Source organism: Lolium perenne, chromosome 6 (genome assembly GCF_019359855.2).
Source record: "Lolium perenne isolate Kyuss_39 chromosome 6, Kyuss_2.0, whole genome shotgun sequence".
NCBI classification, from domain to species: domain Eukaryota; kingdom Viridiplantae; phylum Streptophyta; class Magnoliopsida; order Poales; family Poaceae; genus Lolium; species Lolium perenne.
Genome location: NC_067249.2, coordinates 155,774,676 through 155,795,776, shown reverse-complemented (window position 1 = coordinate 155,795,776; position 21,101 = coordinate 155,774,676).

Below are 21,101 nucleotides of genomic sequence, written 5' to 3'. Positions count from 1 at the left end.
CAACGGTGGGGATCTTGGGGAAGGGCGTACCAGGCCGAGTGTAGATCGAGGCGGCGCCGCAGGCTCGCAGGCGGCCCTCGGTGGTTTGCGCCTTCAAGTAGAACAGCCGGCTCCAGAAGTCGATGTCTGGCCACAAGCCGGCGTAGGCCTCCATGAACACCACGAAGCAGCTGAGGAGGACGCACGCGTTGGCCGGCAGGTGGTGCGGCTACAGGCCGAAGTTGTCCAGGAACTGCCGGAAGAAGGTTGAAGCCGGCAGGCCCAGCCCGCGATCCAGATGCGCGCCGAAGACGACGCGCTCGCCGGGCCGCGGCTCGGGCTCCATCTCCTCGCCAGGCGCCCGCCAGAGCACCGCCGACGGGATCCGGCGGAGGCGCACCAGCCGCTCGATGTCATCCTCCCGCATGTATGAGCCCCTCCACGATCCGCTGGGGGAGGCCATTGTCGACGAAGAGGAAGAAGTCCAGGAGAGGCGGAACGGCGACGAAGAGCCTTGCGACGGCGGCGACGGCGGCGGCTGAAGACGCTCCGTCGAGACGCGCGGCCCCGTGGCGCCGGATTGGTGGAGAGGCGGCGGCGGCCCGGCGGGAGAACGTCGGGGCAGCTGCTCGCCGGAGTTCGCCAGGAGTGTTAGCGTGCGACGAAGCGCTCGAGCGAAGAAAAGAAGAAGTTTGAGCGAAGAATGCGAGGAAGAAGAAGGGCGCCTCGGTACCGCTACCGGGGGCATTTATAGCCGCCTGGCGCGCCAGTTGCGCGGCCACGTGGCGATCGTGGGCCACGATCGGGATTTACTGCGCCGTAACTCCTCCCACGACCACGACGGTTACCGAAAACGGCCACACCACGTCGCCCACTACCGCACCGGATCCGGAGGGACATTGATGTGACCAGACGAACCGACCGCAGCGCCAGGCGTCAGACCGGTCAAGTCGGGCGCGGGACCCGAGGCGGCGGAGGCTCCGGTGCGCCGCAAGCCGGAGCCGGGCAATAAGTTCAACCCGGACTAAAAGTCGTCAACAAGGCGGAGACTCCGCCAAAACTTGCGAGAAAGCGAAAGCTGCACAAGTGTAAAAAGCGGCCGGCTAGAAGCAGCCGGCAGGAACGAGCCGGATGAGGGCGCAGCCGGCTGAATGGAAATTCTCAGTCGGCCCCTCCAAGTGCCGTCAAGTATATTCGAGAAGCCAGGAAAACCTGCCTAGGTCCTTCTAGACGCAGGACCTTGCCAGCTTCGGGGGCTAATGTCGGGGGGAAGACCCCGGATAGGGCAATGGACGCGGAGCAGCCGGCTGGCCACTGGCCGGCTCGCGGCAAAGGCCGGCTGAGGAGCAGCCGGCTGGCGCCGTGGCCGGCTGGTCCGGAAGCCGGCTGGCTCTAGGTCCTAGTCGGCCTGGCTACGGCCACCAACGCTGTAGCTGGGCCGGCTTCTACAAGCCATATCCGACTGGGGTTTGTACCTCAGACCGACTCGAGGCTGGCGAGTCTTGCACTGGGAGGGATCGGGTTGGTGATCCGGGTTCCTAAAGTCCACGCTGACTCCATCTTCCGTAAAGCGCGGGGCACTGTGGAGCAATAGTGCCGCGCGCCGGACAGGCCGTCAGGGCTTACGACGATCCGTACCGGCTACAGTGGCTGACGGCGACAGGGACAGCTCCTCTCCATACCGCTGACCGTGGCAGCCGGATGGGACAGGCCACGATGCCTCAACTACTCCTGACGTCACCGCCTCGGGAAGGAGCGGAAGCCGAAGCCGGCCCAGCCGGCCAGTAAACTATAGGGTCCTATATGTAAAGTGTCGGCGCCTATATAAGCCGCACTACCCCCTCTCGTGCAGGGGATCGATCGATCAGTCATTCTTACTTCACTCCACCGATAGAGCTGCCCTGAGAGAGAGACCATCGTCTCCCTTAGCCTCCCAGGAGCAGCCGGACACAGCTCTAGGAGCACCATTGTATTGTGTGATCATCATATACACTCATAGCAGGAGTAGAGGTTTTACCTCCATCGGAGGGCCTCGAACCTGGGTGTGTCGCCGTGTCGCTCGTGCCCATACCCGCATCCGGATACCGCCGTGAGATCCCTCAGGGACCACTTCGATTAGCCACCCTATGGCATATGCCGTGACGATACCACGACAGCCTTAGTAGCGAAAGTGTTCCGGCATGGGTTCTATTGGCCCATAGCTTTGGAAAACGCAGAGGACTTGGTACGAAAATGCAACGGCTGCCAGCGGTACGCCAAGCAAATTCATACCCCAGCGTCTGGTCTCAAAACTATACCATTGACGTGGCCATTTGCTGTTTGGTGCCTTGACATGGTAGGTCCATTTAAAACTGCAAGGGGCAACATGACACATGTGCTGGTAATGGTGGATAAGTTCACCAAATGGTTGGAAGTGAAGCCTATCGCAAAGTGTGATGGGCATACGGCTGTGAAATTCTTAAAAGATGTGATTTTGCGGTATGGATACCCGCATATCATCATCACTGACAATGGCACAAACTTTGCTCAAGGTGAGTTCAAAAAGTTTTGTGAGGATAACAATATCCGGTTGGATTTGTGCTCCGTCGCACACCGGCAAGGCAATGGCCAGGTTGAAAGGAAAAATGCTCTGGTGCTTTCCGGTATCAAGCCAAGACTGATTGAACCGCTTGAAAAGTCACCAGGATGTTGGCTAGATGAGCTACCATCCGTGCTGTGGAGCATCCGAACGACACCAAACCGGTCTACCGGATACACTCCGTTTTTCATGGTTTATGGGGCGGAAGCCGTAATCCCAACCGATATCATTCATGATTCACCAAGGGTTCAACTCTATACCGAAGAAGAGGTAAGACAGGCCCGAGAAAATGATGTGGACTTGCTAGAAGAAGCAAGAGAGCTGGCTTTGGCAAGAACAGCCATATACCAGCAGAACCTCAGACGCTATCATAGCCGGAAGGTTAACCCGAGAGTTTTCCGAGAAAGAGATCTGGTGTTACGCCTAGTGCAGCGCACTGAGGGACGCCACAAGCTCTCACCCCCGTGGGAAGGACCTTTCATTGTAAGCAAGGCTCTGCACAATGATGCCTACTACTTAATTGATGCACAGGAATCGAAGAAAGGCAAGGCGGACAGGTCCGGAGAAGAAACCAAGCGCCCATGGAACATAGCACTATTGCGTCCTTTCTATTCCTGAAGTTGTGCTGTAAGAAGTTCTTTTTTGTACCTTAATGCTATGAATAAAGATGCTGGCACCTCGAATGAATATCGGGGACTGCCTCTACCGAAAATTACATGTAATGTGTTTATTTTTTTCAGTTTACCGGTTGCTTGGTGAACATTTTTTCTTTCCGGTTTAGTAACGTGCTAAACCTACCGGAGTCTTCGACTATGTTGTTGTCCGCAGACCGGCTTCATGGCAAGCAAGATAAACCGGTAGGAACTAAGCACGTGAAACACGAAGAGGATGAATGGGAACAATCAATCCGGAAAAATTCAACTAACCCCGGTTATACCAGTTTTTTGTGAAAATTTTCGAATTTTTTCTAAGTTCAAGAAAATGCTTGCTTGGCAAAAGAACTTTGTGACTCATACGCCAAAAAACCCAGAGAGGTAGGCAGAGGCAAAGCGAAAGAACCAAGTGTGCATAATATTGGATGCCGAAACAATTCCGGAATCTTCACAGTGCAAGATCAAAGCAAACGATATGCAAAATGCTAAGATAGCGCATGAACCTTAACTTAAGTAGTTACCGGTAAACAGATACCGGCATAATTGCTGTAGCACAAGCAAAAGAAATGCTAAGTTTTATCTTACATCATAAACCCCGGCATACTGGGGTGGAATTTAACAAGCTTAAAAGTTTTGGAGGCAACAGATAACAGGGCACAAGATAGCAAGTTCAGGCAATAGGAGGCTGCTCGTCAGCCGCAGGAGCTTCCGGAGGAGCGTCACCTTCTTCCAGATCCGCCGCGCCCTCTTCGGCATCCTCATCCTCCTCGTCCTCGACGATTCCTTCGTCATCGGAAATCGCATCCTTGACGTCGGGAGGAGGAGGGATGAAGGTGCGCACGTGAGCAAATTCGGCAATGTGGTAGGCGCGGTCCTGACGCTTGGCAACGCGGACCGGATCATTCTCAGAAGGCGAGTCGCCACGAAGGGCGTGGAAGGCGTCCAGGTCCAGGTCGTCATACCAGGAGCATGCGATGCGCAGCGCCGCATCCGCTCCGGCACGAGCAGCTAAGCACTTCCACTCGAGGATCCTCTGGCCTGCGTCCTTCAGGCGCTCAGCAACCAGCGTGACATTGTCAGGCACTGGCTCCTTAGGCCACAACACTTTGAAGATTTGGAACGCAGCATCCGGAAGATCGCTCATGTGCCGGTCCACGGAGCGCATATGCTGGATCCGGGCAGAGAGCGCGACCAAATAGTCGTAGCCGTCCCAAGCCGCATCCGGGCTCGGCAAAGTTTGCTTGGCCCTGTGCTCCGTGACCTTGGCAACCGTATGCTTCTGGGAGTCCGGGAAGATCCCTACAAAGAAAAAGAGAAGAAAAAGCAACCGGTGTGAGAACATACCGGCATAAACTAGAAGCTTCTAGGCAAGAGAAAAAAGGGAGGAATCACTTACTGCGGGCGAGGGAGTCGATCTGCATCACCATCTGATCATAGTCAGATTGATCGGCGGTGAGCTGGGCGATCTTATCCTGCGCAGCCTTCCGTGCGGCAGCCTCCTCCTCCAGCTCCTTCCGCAGCCCAGCAGTGGAGTCGGTATACTCCTTCAGAGTTTCGTCGAGCTTGGCCTCTGCTGCGGCTTTGGCCTCCTTGAGCTCACGCGCATGCCGGAGCTCAGCCTGCATGGCCTGCTCCTTCAGCTCGCGGTGAGCGGAGGTGAGCTGCTCCTTTTCAGCTGAATCAGGAAAAGTTTTGTTAACAAGCGGAAAACCGGTACGATGAAACATGCAAAACGATTAAAAACAAAGAAGAGATAGTACCTTTGAGGGCGGCGAGCTCGGCGGAAAGATCCTCGAAGGAGACTTCCGGAAGCGCTGAAATATAAAAAAGTTAAGCAAGTGCTGGAAAGCAAAAGCAACCGGTAAAAAGAAGCCAGATGAGCAAAGACTAACCTTGGCACTTGCTGTGCGCTTCGGACAGCTCCCGGTGCTCCTACAGAAGCTCCTCAAAGAGCTGCTTCCGGGCGTCCGCCGTGCTCTGTTCAAGTTGAAAAGGTTTTCGGTAAGAAAGATGTCGGCAAAGAAAAGAGTTTCGCGCTAAGTGCTGCGCTCTCAACCCGAAACTCGAGGACTGGCTATGCCGGTTTTTTGTGTTTTCAGCAAAGTTTCGCGCTAAGAGCTGCGCTCCCAACCCGAAACTCGGGGACTGGGAGGATATACATAATCTTCAGATTTTGGAAAGAAAAGATTTCGGTAAAAGAGATTGAGTTGTGTGGCTTACCGTCACGTTGCTGCTGGCATCGTGCCAGGCGTTGTCAAACTCCTTGACCGCGTGCGCAACCGGCTAAAGTGCTGAACGGTGCTGCGGGGGCCGGAGGGGTCCATCATCGGGTGCTTGTCCTTGCCAAGGCCCCGCGTCACCGGCGTCAGATCCGCCCGATTCCACTTCTCAGCGTAATCGAGCAGATGGCCCAGCTCGGTTCCTTGGCGTTGAAACTCTGTAATCCGGCCAATCTGCGCAGAGGCCGCCTCGGAGGCCACCACGGCGGCACGCCCGGTATGCAGGACCATCGTCCGCGAACCGGAAGACGGGTCCGTGGCCGCAGTCTCTGGCGGCGTGGACTTGGCAGGAGCCGGCTTCCCGACGGAGGCTGCCGGAGGAGGAGTTGGCACAGTTTTGGGCTGTTCAGGAGCTTCCGGAGCATCCTTCGCCGGAGAGGAGATGGCTGGCCCGGAAGACTCCGGCACGGCCTTGGAGGGGGAGGAAGAGTTCTTCTTCTTCTTCTGCTTCGGGGCAGGAGGAACCAGAGGTTCCGCCTGCCCTGCTTCTTCGGTGCCGGCGCTGGTGTTGCTGGCGCCGGTGTCTTGGGTTTCTGGAGGGGAGACGAAGTCCCCCTCCGCGCGGTGATCAGAAGGTTTTGGGGTCGCGCGCCCCGAACTTGTGTTGCCCCCCATGAGGGAGGCAAAAAGGTTGCCGACACCAGATGGTACTGGACTTTGCTGAGGAGGAGGGGAGCCCCTGGCGGCGTCCCCAGAAGTCTCCGGCTTCATGCTAGAGCCACTCTTGGAGATCTTCAAGGGAGGCCTGGAAAGATAGAAAAAGAAGGTTCAGAGAGGAAACCGGAAGCAGAGAATCCGGAAACAGAGGAAAGTCTGGAGGCAAAAAGACTTGAGATAAAAGTAAAAGCGGAAACTCACCCGGTAGCCACCGGTATATCCCGTTTCCGGTAGCGCTTGGTGGTCACCGTCCTCCCGGCGATTTCAATCCGGGAGCGTTTGGCCGGAGGGATCTCGCTGGAGCCGGCCTCAGGCGTGGGCGCCTTCTTCTTGCGGCCCTTGGAGACGAGCTTCTCCAGGAACTCGGCCCCACACTTAGCCTGCAGCGGGGTGGTGCGCTCCACGACCTGTGGGTTGGCGTCGGTTGAAGGAGCGTCTACAAAAAGATGTGATACATGAGAAAACGGAAAAAGAAAGATACCTCCAGTATGGTAACCTCATCGTCTGAACCAGAGTCCTTGCCAGAAAAGTTACCGGGACGCAGAGTCTGGGAGCGGCTCATCTTGCTCTTGGTCCAGATCACGTAAGGATCCGGATCAACCTTGTCCAGATCGCGCCTCCGGAAAGGAGCACGCACCTCCTCAGCGATGCGGGGGAAGCGCTCGCATGCCTGAAAAAGAGGAGAATCGGTTGTTGAAAAGTTACCGGAAAACAACCCGGATTACTTGAGTTCTTACTTCAGCTATTGGAGGGTTCATGGCGCTAAGAGGAAGGAGGCCCCATTTCCAGTCCAAGGGCATGTCCGTATTACAGATTTGCCTGGCCTTGAGCGCTACATCCTCTGTGCTCAAGGCCAAGCCGGTGATTTTCGTGGGGTCACGGGGGCCGCACATCTGGCTCATCTTATGAGCTCGGCGCTGGAGAGGAAGCACCCGGCGTGAGATAAACGCACGGATGATATCGTCGGAGCAGATCCTCGTGTCCTTCTTGAGGATATCCAGGAACCGGACTATCCGGTTAGTCTCGATGTGATTGGTTCCCGGATGATAGCCCCAATTGGTCTTCGTGGGCGTCACCGGATTATAAGCCGGCAAGTTGATGAAATCTGAGGAATCTGTGTTCCTCACATAGAAGAAAGTCTCCTGCCAGGCCCGGCAGGAATCCAGGCCGGAGAACTTGAAAAAGGGGCTCCCTTGGCGGGAACCCACGATGCAGGACCCGCACCGAACCATAGGTTTGGGCTTGGGGATGTTTTTGCCTTGGACCGAGTTGATCCGAAGGCAGAAGAAGCGTGCGAAAGCTTCTTTGGTGGGAAGGAGGCCAACGTAGGCCTCCATGAAGGAAACATAGCAAGAGAGGTAGAAGATGGCGTTGCCAGGAAGGTGATGCGGTTGAAGTTTATAGAAGTCAAGGAACTGACGAAAAAAGTCAGAGGCAGGAAGGTCGAAGCCGCGCTCAAAATGAGAAACAAAAACAACGAACTCTCCAGGTTCGGGCTGGGGTTCCACCTCGTCACGTGGAATCCGGCAAGATACCTATGCCGGTATCCTCCGGGAGCGGTACAGCCAGTCGATGTCTTTCTGGGTCATGTCGGAGCCTTTCCAAGCTCCCCGAGTGATGTTGGTCAAATCCACGTCGGGATCTTGGCGGGAGCTGCTGGCTTCTTGGCCTTGCTTGGAGCTAGAATCTGGAACGGATGAGGAAGCTCCCATCCGGTCTGGCTCAGCTTCAAGCCTACCGGAAGACTGGCTGTGGCGACTGCTGCCGGAAGACTCGGTAAGATAGAGTTCGGTTGACATCTGATTAAGGATGCCGGATGCTACCCGCAAACAACTTTCCCAAGTTCTAGCCTCGAATGAAGATCTACGAAAGGGGGAAAAAGCAATAAAAAAGCGGAGATAAATACCCTAGCGCCCCAAGAACTGAAATGCCAAGACAAACTAAAAGAGATTGGGATTTTGAAACTAACCTGAGGCGGCGGAGAAGCAAAAGAAGAAGGTCGTCGAAGGAGCGACGGGCTTGCAGTCGACGGAGAAGGCCGGCGGCGTAGGCGTGCAAAGGGCGCCTGTGGGAATCCGATGTTGCAGCGGACGAGGGGCTTCAAAGATCCTCAGCGCGGCAGAGAGTCACGGCGCAGCGCGAGGAACCGCAGGAGTTCGTCGGAGTAGAACTTCGGCGGAGAACGGCGGTGACGGGAGCGCAGGAGGCAATAAGCTATGAGCGCGAGAAGGGGGCGAATGCGAGAAGAAGAAGAAGGATGAACCGCTCCCCCCTTAAATAGGGAGAACGCGTAGTGGGCCGGAAACCGTTGGGCCGCGGCGGTTCAGTTCGTGGGCCGCCACGTTGCGTGCGAGTACACGCGTGGAAAATAGAAGACACAGGAAGGCCACACGGATCCGGTGCGGCGCCATAAATGCTGGCACAGAAGACGAACCGAAGTGACCACTGACACTGTCGCGCGCCAGGCACAGTGCGCATGTCACTGACAGGCACGGTACTCGAGATATTCTCGACTTCCTCGAGGAGAAGTTTAATGACAATAGATGCCGGAGGAAACCGGTATAGATACATAAGTTCGGCAAGGACGCCGAAGAGTTTGATCCGGATTCCGAAAGGGTTAAACCGGTACCTTGAGAAAGGAAAACCTGGCATGGTCCGTTGGATAGGATCCACCGGGCTATACCAGCTTCGGGGACTAATGTCGGGGGGATGACCCCCGGTATGCCAACGGCATGCCAAACCGGATGGTTTAGGCCATCAAAGTACCGGTTTAAAGGTTGTACCGGATAGCGAAGTTGATTCAGAGAATCATACCGGTATCCCAAGGAGGGGGATACCGGAACTAACTAAGAGTGTACCGGAATAACCGGTACAGGCTACACTGTAGCACGTTGGCAAAGACTAGTCAAAGATGCTCTCCAGAGCTAGAAGTCAAAGATGAGCGAAGCACTTCAGCTTTAATCAAAGCCATGATGCCAAAGGCATAGGATGACGTAAAAGGTGCCGGAGGATGTCACGGCTTCTGATTAAAGGCATACCGGCATCACCGGTAGCTAAAGTAGCTTTGTAAAGTAGTTTGTCTAGTCAAAGATCCCATTAGGGTTTCTAGGGTTCCTTCCCTTGTAAGCCACTTTCTCCCCTATATAAGGAGAGGGGACACAGCCCTTCGCGGGCACGTTATCTTGCATTACCAAACTTGTACACAGAAACTTGTAAGCACTTGTGATGAAGAAATAGAGAGATCCAGTGCTGTTCTTGTTCTTGAGTTCATCATCTTCTTCCTTCGGCCAAGGCCAAGTTCTTGAGGAATCCATCCGGAAATCTCTCCATCCATAACAAAAACCCTCCCCCGAATCCTCTAGCGTCCATTCGGCCCCAAGATAAGCCATCCCATGGCATCTGTCTGTTCACCACGACGACATTTTGGGACTGTGACCTGCATGAATTAGATAAACGTGTTAGTCCCTTGACAGTGTTATCACCGATCATCCAAAATCCATGAGCGGGCATTAGATGCAGTTTCATCTTCCTTCCGAAAAGTGTGGCCTTGGTCCTAACTGTGCCTTTCTCTCCTCCGGTGCCATGGTAAACCCTAGGCCGGGTTCACCGAACCATGCGGCAGTGGCGCCACAATGTCGTTCTATTTCGCCTTGCCTATCAGGGAAGTGGCCGATGTGACAATGGGCAATGTTCGGAGGTGTTTTGATGCACCTCCAGTGTTGGATGCTTACCAGGGTGTGGGCCTCTAGAGTGTAAGGGTGTGTTTGGTAGATCGGGCCACCTCAACATGTCTTTCCCACCTTGATACGTCCAAAACGTATCTACTTTCCCGAACACTTTTGCTATTGTTTTGCCTCTAAATTGTGTATTTTGGATACAACTAACACGAACTAACGCTGATTTCAGCAGAATTGCTCTGGTGTCTCGTTTTTGTGCAGAAATTCAACTTTCGGGAAAATCCTCGGAATTTATACCAAAGGGGCTATTTTACCAGAAGAATCACGGAGCCAGAAGGGCAGGCCTGGGGGAGGCCCAGGGCCCCCAGACGCTAAGCCGGGGCGGCTTGGAGGAGGGGCGCGCCGCCCTAGCGTGTGGCCCCCTCGGCTGCCCTCTGACGCCCTCCTCTGGACTACTTAAGGGTTTCGATCTAAAAACGCGAGACGGGAAGTCGAAGTCGCCAGAAACCATCCAGTACGCCGCCACCGTCGCGAAACTCCGTCTCGGGACCAGAAACTCCGTTCTGGCACTCCGCCGAGACGGGGAATTGGAGGAGATCATCGCCATCATCACCACCGACGCCTCTCCATCGACCAGCAATGTTTCTCCCATCCATGTGTGAGTAATTCCCCCGCTGTAGGCTGAAGGGGATGGTAGGGATTGGATGAGACTGGTCATGTAATAGCATAAGATTGTTAGGGCATAGTGCCTAGTAATTGGTACTTTGATGATATTGTTGCAACTTGTTATGCTTAATGCTTGTCACTAGGGCCCGAGTGCCATCATCTCAGATCTGAACATGTTATTGTTTCATGATGATATGCATTGTTTTATGATCTTACCTGCAAGTTGTATACACATGTCGTTGTCCGGAACCCGAGGCCCCAAAGTGACAGAAATTGGGACAACCGGAGGGGAAGCCAGTGATGTGAGGATCACATGTGTTCACGGAGTTTTAATGATTTGCTCCGGTACTTTATTAAAAGGAGTACCTTAATATCCAGTAGATTCCCTAGAGGCCCGGCTGCCACCGGCTGGTAGGACAAAAGATGTTGTGCAAGTTTCTCATTGCGAGCACGTACGACTAAATATGGAACACATGCCTATGGATTGCTTAGTACTTGGACACCGTTTTATTATTATCTGCAAATGCCCTGCTTTGATTGTTACATGAGTTTCTCTCATCCATGCAACGCCCGTCATCCATCCCTATGCCTACAGTATTTTAATCCTGTTGTTTACTATAATCACTACTGCTGTCTTTGTTACTCTGCTGCTGTTATTTCACTACTGCTACTGCTATAAACTGTTACTACTGATAAACTCTTGCGAGCAAGTCTGTTTCCAGGTGCAGCTGAATTGACAACTCCGCTGTTAAGGCTTTCAAGTATTCTTTGTCTCCCCTTGTGTCGAATCAATAAATTGGGTTTTACTTCCCGCGAAGACTGTTGCGATCCCCTATACTTGTGGGTCATCAAGACTATTTTCTGGCGCCGTTGCCGGGGAGCATAGCTTTATTTGGAAGTTCACTTGGATTGATATTGTTCGCTGCAAATTCTCCATCATGGGTAAATCTCGCGATCCTAAAGTTGCCATATTACCATCCACTACAAGAAAAGGTACAACTCTGAGTACCTCTGCTACTCTTGATTCACCATCTGTGATAAGTCAACTTGTTTCACCACCACAAGCTTCACTTGCTGGTACTTCTGCTGAATTTGAAAATTCTTATAATATTGATAATGTTTCTGCTGTGCTTGATGATAGTGGTTCATTGGGATCTTTTCTAGATGCTACAATTGCTAGGTCTAGACAAATTGAAAATACTGAAACTCCTAATGAAAATGCTGCTACACCTGTTAATTCACCCGAGTCTGTTGAATATTCTAGTGATGATCCTGATGAGGATTATGTGGAACTTGATGATGATTTTATTGATAAATGTAATGCTATTACTGATGCAAGAAAAATTAAAAAGTTTCTCGCACAACATACTGTTAGATATAAGCTATCTCCTGATCCTAAATTTGCCACATCTCCTATAAACATTAAGGATAAGGATTATGATTTTTCTCTTCATCTATCTCATATAGCTATTGTTGAGAAAACACCCTTTTGTGGTACTGAAAAAGAAAGTGCTGTAGAACACATTAATGAACTTTCTTCTATGAGTAGCTTGTTTTCTGATGATGTCAAGATGCGTACTTATTTTGTTGCTAAAAATTTTCCTTTCTCATTAAAGGATGATGCTAAAACTTGGTATAATAGTTTGCCTCCTGGTTCTATTAATAGTCCAAGTGATTTGCTTGATGTTTTCTTTCGGAAATACTTTCCTGCGAGTGCTCAACATGCTGCTTTACAGAAAATTTATAGCTTTGACCAGGAAGATGGAGAGAAATTGCCTGAAGCATGGGCAAGATTTTGCTCTCTTATCAGAGCTCGACCTGGACATGATTTAGAAAAGCATGATTTACTTGATATATTTTATAGTGGACCAACCGTTGAGTCTAGAGCATATCTGGATAGTTGTGCTGGTTGTGTTTTCAGGAAAAGAACTCTAGACGAAGTTGAAGAATTATTGGCTAAAATAGGCTGGAATCATGATGATTGGACTACACCTGAACCAACTCCGACGCCAATACTGAAGAAGAGAGGTTTAATTAAATTGAATGATGAAGATATGAGGGAAGCCAAGAAGTCTCTTAAGGAGAAAGGTATTAAATCCGAAGATGTGAAGAACTTACCTCCCATAGAAGATTTATGTAAGATAATCCCCCTTCATCCATGATTGAGGTAAACTCTCTTCAACGATTTACTAGGGAAGATATTCCGTATTCGAAATCTCCTGCTCAATGCTTAGATGAGTTTGATAATTATATTGTTAAGCAAAAAAAATTAATATGAGAGTAGAGAATCATCTAATGGAAAATTCTCAAGCTATTAGCAATTTGCATGATATTGTGGAGAGAACCTCCAATGATGTTAAGATGCTTGTTAAACATTTTCATATGGTTCAAACTCAAATTGATCAACTCACTAAAGTGCAAAACGACTTGTTAAAAAATAATTCTAAAGAAAAACATGCTTATGAAGTAACAACTAGAGGCGGTGTTTCTACTCAGGATCCTCTATATCCTGAAGGGCATCCCAAAAGAGTTGAACAAGATTCTCAACGAATTGAACCTACTGCTCCTTCTAAGAAAAAGAAGAAGAAACATAAAAATGTTGTAGAATCCTCTGAACCTGTTAATGATCCTAATAGTATTTCTATTTCTGATGCTGAAACTGAAAGTGGTAATGAACATGATAATGATAATGATAAGAATGATGCTTCTGATAAAGAAGAGGTTGAAGATGAACCTGAAAAGCATGCTAAAAATAAAAAGTATACTAAAGAAGATTTTACTACTAAGAAACATGGTAATGAAAGAGAACCTTGGGTACAAAAGCAAATGCCTTTTCCTGCTAAGAAACAAAAATCAAAGGAAGAAGAACACTATAATAAATTTTGCGATTGGATGAAACCTTTATTCTTGCAAATCCCTTTGACTGATGCTATTAAATTGCCTCCTTATTCAAAGTATATGAAAGATATTGTCTCTAACAAAAGGAAAATTCCTAATGAGGAGATTTCCACTATGCTTGCTAATTACTCTTTCAATGGCAAAGTTCCAAAGAAGTTGGGCGACCCAGGTATACCGACCATTCCTTGTTCTATTAAGAATAATTATGTTAGAACCGCTCTATGTGATTTGGGAGCCGGTGTTAGTGTTATGCCTTTTTCTCTTTACAAGAGACTTTATTTAGATAAGTTGATACCTACTGATATATCTTTGCAAATGGCTGATAAATCTACTGCTATTCCTGTTGGTATATGTGAGGATGTTCCCGTTCAAGTTACTAATAACTGCTTGATATTAACTGATTTTGTTGTGTTGGAAATGCCTGAAGATGATAATATGTCTATTATTCTTGGGAGACCTTTTCTTAACACCGCAGGGGCTGTTATTGATTGCAATAAAGGGAAAGTTACTTTCAATGTTGATGACAAGGAGCATACCGTCTATTTCCCCAAGAGGATTGATAAAGTATGTGGAGTTAATACAATTTCTAATGTGAGAACTATCAAAGTTGGAGCTATTGATTGTCCTATATATGAGCCTAAAGAAGGATATCAACATATTATGATTGGATCCATATCAATACAATTCAAGGTAACATGATTGATTTGAGGTTTAATTCTTCTTATGCTATGTAAAATTTATTTGGTGGCAAGACTTGATCAACCTTGTTAACAAATACTTTTTTATATGCATAGAGGAGGTAAACAACATTTCTTTCTTCCTCCACTTGTTCTACTTGCTGTAGCACTTTTGTTTTGCAAAGTTCTTTAGTCAATTAGAGATTTCAAAATCTTTTTCTACCCAGTAATAATAAATTTAATACCCAGAAATGTGCATTTTTCAAAGTTGTCAAAAATTCACAAAAATTATACCGTTGGTCTTATTTTTCGAAGACGCACCTGGGAGCACCTGGGGATGACCAGTGGGGCACCCCAGGGTGGCACCCCATAGGCCCGCGCGGCCAGCAAGGGGGGCGCGCCACCCTGGCGTGTGGGTCCCCCTTTGCCCCACTTTTTTATCTCTTCCTCCCACTCTCTTCTCTCTCCCGAAAAAACTCGCACCAGTTTTCTCTCACTCGCGTTTCTGCTCAAGAGCTCAAGATTTCTCGATCTCTTTGCTCAGCCCAGATTTCTGTCTGAAATTTGGCACATTTGGTCTCCGGTATGTGACTCCTCCGATTATCCAAGTAGAATTTTGTTTGGTTGAGTATATCTTGAATATTTTGCTGTTGTAGGTAACATGTTTAGTGAGCTTGCATGCTTGTTCTAAGTTGTAAAAACTAGTTTTGATGCATGATTAGTACCCTAGCAAGTTCCTATAGTAGTTCCCCTCAATTATATGTCACCAAATCAAATTTTATAATGTTTATTGAAAATTTTCAGAAAAGGAAGATGGATAATTATAACTTTGGAGAAGTGTTTGAGAGAGAGACAACAAGCACGGGAAGGCCCTCTAGGACCACCACTCGATTCAGGCGATCCTATAATGAGGACGTCATCGCGCCGAGCTTCGAAGCCGAAGAGGACAATGGAGTCCCTAACGCTTCATCTTTTCCATGTTTTGACTTTTTGAGTAATGCAGGGTTGCTGAATGATTTCTTGACCCTGGTTGGTAATGCGGGCTTAACCGCCTATATGGAAGATGAGAGGGAGCAATACCACATGCTCACTAAAATCTTTGTTGAGAGCTTTAAGTTCAACAACAAGCACTATCACCCGACAGTTACATTCAAGATCTATGGTAATCCTGTTACTATGAAGTTGGAAGATTTTTGTATTGCATTGGATATTGCCCCTGTAGGTACAGCGAAGAGGATCGAGGACAATCCCAGGGCTTTGCTTGAGCTCTATCGAGAGATCACCAATGATGATTGCCGCACCATTCAGCGTGGCAAGATAAGAAACATCCAACTCCCCGCCATTAAGTATTTTGCTTATTACCTTGCTACTAGCATTCTTGGTAGGGAGAACACTAGCAATATTTCTAGCTATCATCTTGCTTTCTTAATTGCTGCACTCACTGAAGAGACACCTTATCATCTTGGTGCTCTTGTTGCTCGCCGCTTGTCTAACAGGGGGCCTATTTTTGGAGGAATTATTGCATCGCGCATTTTAGCATATCTAGATCTTCCTCTTGACCCTACTGATGTGAAATTAACTCCTATAAGGCTTGATATTGCTGCTATGAAGAGTCATCAATTTGTTACAGCTGACTCTAGTTCAGATAATATGGTCTATAGAATGTTGTTTTCTGATGGGGATGAGAGGGAAATCCCTTTGCCGCAGCAAGATTTGTTCAGTATTGACAGGAAACCATGGTCGCGCTCTAAGGATGAGGTGGATGAGCAACTGAATATACAGGGCTTCCACCAGCAGCATGACTCCGAGAACGCCGAGCCCTCCTGCGACTACACCGTCACGTATCCGGATGCTTCTTCCAGCACATACCTGGAATATGATCCATCTTCGTCGTACTACGGAGGTGCCACTTCATGGGCACCATGGGATTGAACTCCACTTAGGCCAAAAGCCTAAGCTTGGGGGGAGGTATACCGGCATCGCTCATTCTTTGCATATTATGGTTGCTGGATACTTGTATATACTTGTTTAGTTTCTTTAAGTAGTTTTCTAATAAGAGGGAGATGATATTTGGGGAAGTGCTGCCTGAAAACAGATTCTGGACTGTTACCAAAAACATTCTCAAAAACAGCCAGAACGTTATTTTGCTAAGCCAATTTTTTTGCATGTTCCCCAGGTCGTTGTCTAACTTTCATTAGTTGAACACTTTTCGATTTGAGCAGCGGAAGAATTTCTTAAAAATCGATTACTGTACTGCTGTCAAGTTTGACGAATTCCTGCTGCTTTGTGTTTATGTGACTCTTCTAGTTTTCATTTTCTTGTTTTTGCTTTGTTTCTTTCCTAAAAAAAACAAAAAGACCAAAAATATTTATGTTGTTTCTCTTCACCACTTGTTTATTTTGGTTTCTTGCTTTTATTTTGCTTCATTTGCTATCGTTGGTTTGCTATAAGAAAATCCAAAAAGATTTTGCTTTGTTTGCTTGTTTCCCTTTGTTCTTGTTTCCAATTCGAAAACACCAAAATTATTTGTTGTTCTTCTTTGGTTTTGTAAAGTTCATTATGAGTTCAATGGTCTTCGGTGGCTGGAGCGTGGTTTTCATTTCATATTATTCAAGCTACACAAGTGAAAGGCAATAATGACGATCTACGACAATTAATTGTGGTGAGAGGCTGGTATGAACTCTATTTGTTTTCATTTTTGTACATATACTCATCCATGTGAGCATGCTTAGTTGGTTCATGTGAGGTATATGTCATTTAAGAAAGTCTAGTAGTTCATGATCTCTCATGTTTAGCTCCAATTTATTAATATTAGTAGCATGTCATGGATGTTTGCTTGCATTGTTTTATTCATAAATAGGTATGACATTGTGGTATCCTCCTCTGAATAATTCATTTGAATCGACTTGGCACATGCTCACGCATGCATATGACTGAACAAAAGTCAATTAAGCCTCGATGATTTACTTTGCCTCAGAGTTCTTGTATCACTTTTATGCCCCCGTTAATTTATTTTGCCGCAAGCATGATTATGACAGTGACTGCTCTCTTGATTTGTCGCTCCCCAGTCTATTGCTACCCTTCACTTGTACTGAGCGGGAACGCTGCTCGTGCTTCCAAACCCCTGAAAACCAAGTTATTCCAAAGTGTCCACCATAAATACCTATGCATGGCATTTCAAACCATTCCAAGTAAATTCTCATGCGCTACCTTTAAAACCTTCAAAATGCTTCTCAATTTGTGTTAATGTTTTATAGCTCATGAGGAAGTATGTGGTGTTTATCCTTCAACCTTGTCATTTACTTTTGACGGACTTTCGTAATAAGAGCTGGCAACGGGGTGCCCAGCCCCAACTAATAACTTCATTAATAATTCTCTTCACATGTTTTACTCTGATTCATCAGTAAGCAACTTAATTTTGCAAATAGACACTCCTCCATGGTATGAGATTGATGGAAGGCACCCGAGGATTCGGTTAGCCATGGCTTGTGTAAGCAAAGGTTGGGGGGAGTGTCATTCATAATAAAACTAAAATACGTGTGTAAACAAAAGAGAAGAGGGATGATCTACCTTGCTGGTAGAAATAACGTCCTTCATGGGAGCCGCTCTTGAAAGTCTGGTTGGCGAGGTAGTTGGTGTACCCATTACCATTCGTTGACAACAACAAACACCTCTCAAAATAATTTTACTCTTGTTTTAAAAATGAAAAGCTCTAGCACATGTTAATCCCTGCTTCCCTCTGCGAAGGGTCAATCTTTTACTTTCGTGTTGTGTCACCATCCTTTCTTTGAGCACTTTCTTGAGAGCACAACTATCATTCTTAGTATAATATGCTTGTCCCAAAATATGATTGACTGTGGTATAACTTTGATGCTTTTATCTTTGACAATCTCTATTTCTAGTCTTTCCATGAACTTCAGAGGTGCCTGAGCATTTATGTTTTGCTGATCAAATACGGGCAAGCGAGATACCACTTTATCATATCCTTTTATGAACATTGCAATCCTGCTGATAGACATGATTCATGATGCTTATTATTAATTTGTTGGTACCTTTCCATGATTGACATAGCTATTAGATGATCTTATTTGCATGTATCTTATTATGAATTGCCTGAGTACTTGTCCATGTCATGAGAATATTTACATCATATGAACAAATGTGTTCGTGAAAGCTTTTATCGCACTCAGTTGTTAACTGAATTGCTTGAGGACAAGCAATAAGCTAAGCTTGGGGGAGTTGATACGTCCAAAACGTATCTACTTTCCCGAACACTTTTGCTATTGTTTTGCCTCTAAATTGTGTATTTTGGATACAACTAACACGGACTAACGCTGTTTTCAGCAGAATTGCTCTGGTGTCTCGTTTTTGTGCAGAAATTCAACTTTCGGGAAAATCCTCGGAATTTATACCAAAGGGGCTATTTTACCAGAAGAATCACGGAGCCAGAAGGGCAGGCCTGGGGGAGGCCCAGGGCCCCCAAACGCTAGGCCGGCGCAGCCTGGAGGGGGGCGCGCCGCCCTAGCGTGTGGCCCCCTCGGCTTCCCTCTGACGCCCTCCTCTGGACTACTTAAGGGTTTCGATCTAAAAACGCGAGATGGGAAGTCGAAGTCGCCAGAAACCATCCAGTACGCCGCCACCGTCGCGAAACTCCGTCTCGGGACCAGAAACTCCGTTCTGGCACTCCGCCGAGACGGGGAATTGGAGGAGATCATCGCCATCATCACCACCGACGCCTCTCCATCGACCAGCAATGTTTCCCCATCCATGTGTGAGTAATTCCCCCGCTGTAGGCTGAAGGGGATGGTAGGGATTGGATGAGATTGGTCATGTAATAGCATAAGATTGTTAGGGCATAGTGCCTAGTGTCCGTAATTGGTACTTTGATGATATTGTTGCAACTTGTTATGCTTAATGCTTGTCACTAGGGCCCGAGTGCCATGATCTCAGATCTGAACATGTTATTGTTTCATGATGATATGCATTGTTTTAGGATCTTACCTGCAAGTTGTATACACATGTCGTTGTACGGAACCCGAGGCCCCAAAGTGACAGAAATTGGGACAACCGGAGGGGAAGGCAGTGATGTGAGGATCACATGTGTTCACGGAGTGTTAATGCTTTGCTCCGGTAATTTATTAAAAGGAGTACCTTAATATCCAGTAGATTCCCTAGAGGCCCGGCTGCCACCGGCTGGTAGGACAAAAGATGTTGTGCAAGTTTCTCATTCCGAGCACGTACGACTAAATATGGAACACATGCCTATGGATTGCTTAGTACTTGGACACCGTTTTATTATTATCTGCAAATGCCCTGCTTTGCTTGTTACATGAGTTTCTCTCATCCATGCAACGCCCATCATCCATCCCTGTGCCTACAGTATTTTAATCCTGCTGTTTACTATAATCACTACTGCTGTCTTTGTTACTCTGCTGCTGTTATTTCACTACTGCTACTGCTATAAACTGTTACTACTGATAAACTCTTGCGAGCAAGTCTGTTTCCAGGTGCAGCTGAATTGACAACTCCGCTGTTAAGGCTTTCAAGTATTCTTTGTCTCCCCTTGTGTCGAATCAATAAATTGGGTTTTACTTCCCGCGAAGACTGTTGCGATCCCCTATACTTGTGGGTCATCACACCTCATACATGCTGACCTTAGATATGATGTGTTGAGATTTTGTGCCTTGTTTGGTAGCTTGTATCTGGAAAGAGATGCTCAGCTGAGATGTTGTTTGGTGTGTGGATGAGCTGAGATAGTGCTGAGTGGACATTTTTACGCAAAAGTCCCTAGATGGAAAAAGAAAAAGCAATCAGGTCCCTGGTTCATCCAACCACTGCATCAAGGAAGATGCTCCGACCATAGGTGGCGGCCGTACCGGCGCGTCCTGGCGGGCGTGGCTGTTCCGGCGGCTCGTGGGGCGGTGCTCGCTGGTGGACTTCAGGGCGCGTCAGTGGCGGAGCAAGGAGACGGCGTCGAGCAGTCTCGTAGAGGCGCGCGCGCGTGGTGGCCGTGGCGCTCCAGGCGACGGTGGCCGTTGCGCTCCAGGCGGAGGAGGCACGCGCGTGGTGGCCGCCGGTGCATCTAGGTGTGGAGGAGGAGGAGACGGTGGTGTCGCTCCAGGCGGAGGAGGTCGCCTGCGCGTGGTCGGGGCATCCAGGTGTGGAGGTTGCCGACGAGGAGCCACGGGAAGAGAGAGGATACGCGCAGAGTGGGGGGGAATGGCGTGCCGGGTGGGGGTCTGGGGGGGTGGGCGGGCCACTGCTACAGTGCTTTGCGGGATTGGCTCATCCCGGATGAGCAGCGAAGCTTGATTCGGGCTTCGCTCCTCGTCCCAGCTCCGAGCCCTTTTTCGTATGCCCTCAGCAGTGTGGAGATGGCACGAGCCGGTCTAACAAACACCGGATCTCCTTAAAATCTCGGTTGGGAGGAGAATTTCTGAGTAGCCCCGGGCTACCAAACACACCCTAAATGTATGGCATGGAATATGCAACTTAGTCGGCTCCTTCACCGAGTCCAGTCAAATCCTGCCTTCAACTCACTGTCTCTTAGGTTCATGGGGGAGGGAGGGGGTGTTGGTCCGAGTTGCCTTGGAGTTGTTATCGTACTACGGTGGTGCCTTTCCTGGACCGTGTCGCAATCTTGTAGCTCAGTGCGTCGTCTTCTCACCATCCTTGGAAGGAGGTTGGGCAAGGCAAGTTGTTATCGTCGGGTCGTTGATTGACAATGTGTTGTAAGCCTCTTGGCAGGTTCTGCATTTAGCTGTAGCCTTAAATGGCGATGTATCAACCGTCTTGGCATTTCTTCTACGAAATATGATACATCTTCAATGGCGCGTTCCACAACAAAAAAAACTGTCTAGTTAAGCTCGCTCCAACCTTGTTGTCGCCCTTGTTGTTGTAGGCTGGAATCTAGCTATGTTCCCTACGAGTAAGTTTCTTATCTCGTAGCTATGAGCGGGGTATCTAGAAGATATATTAAGAATATGTGTTCATTATACACTACGTGATCTACATTATTTTATTTTTCGTGACTATAT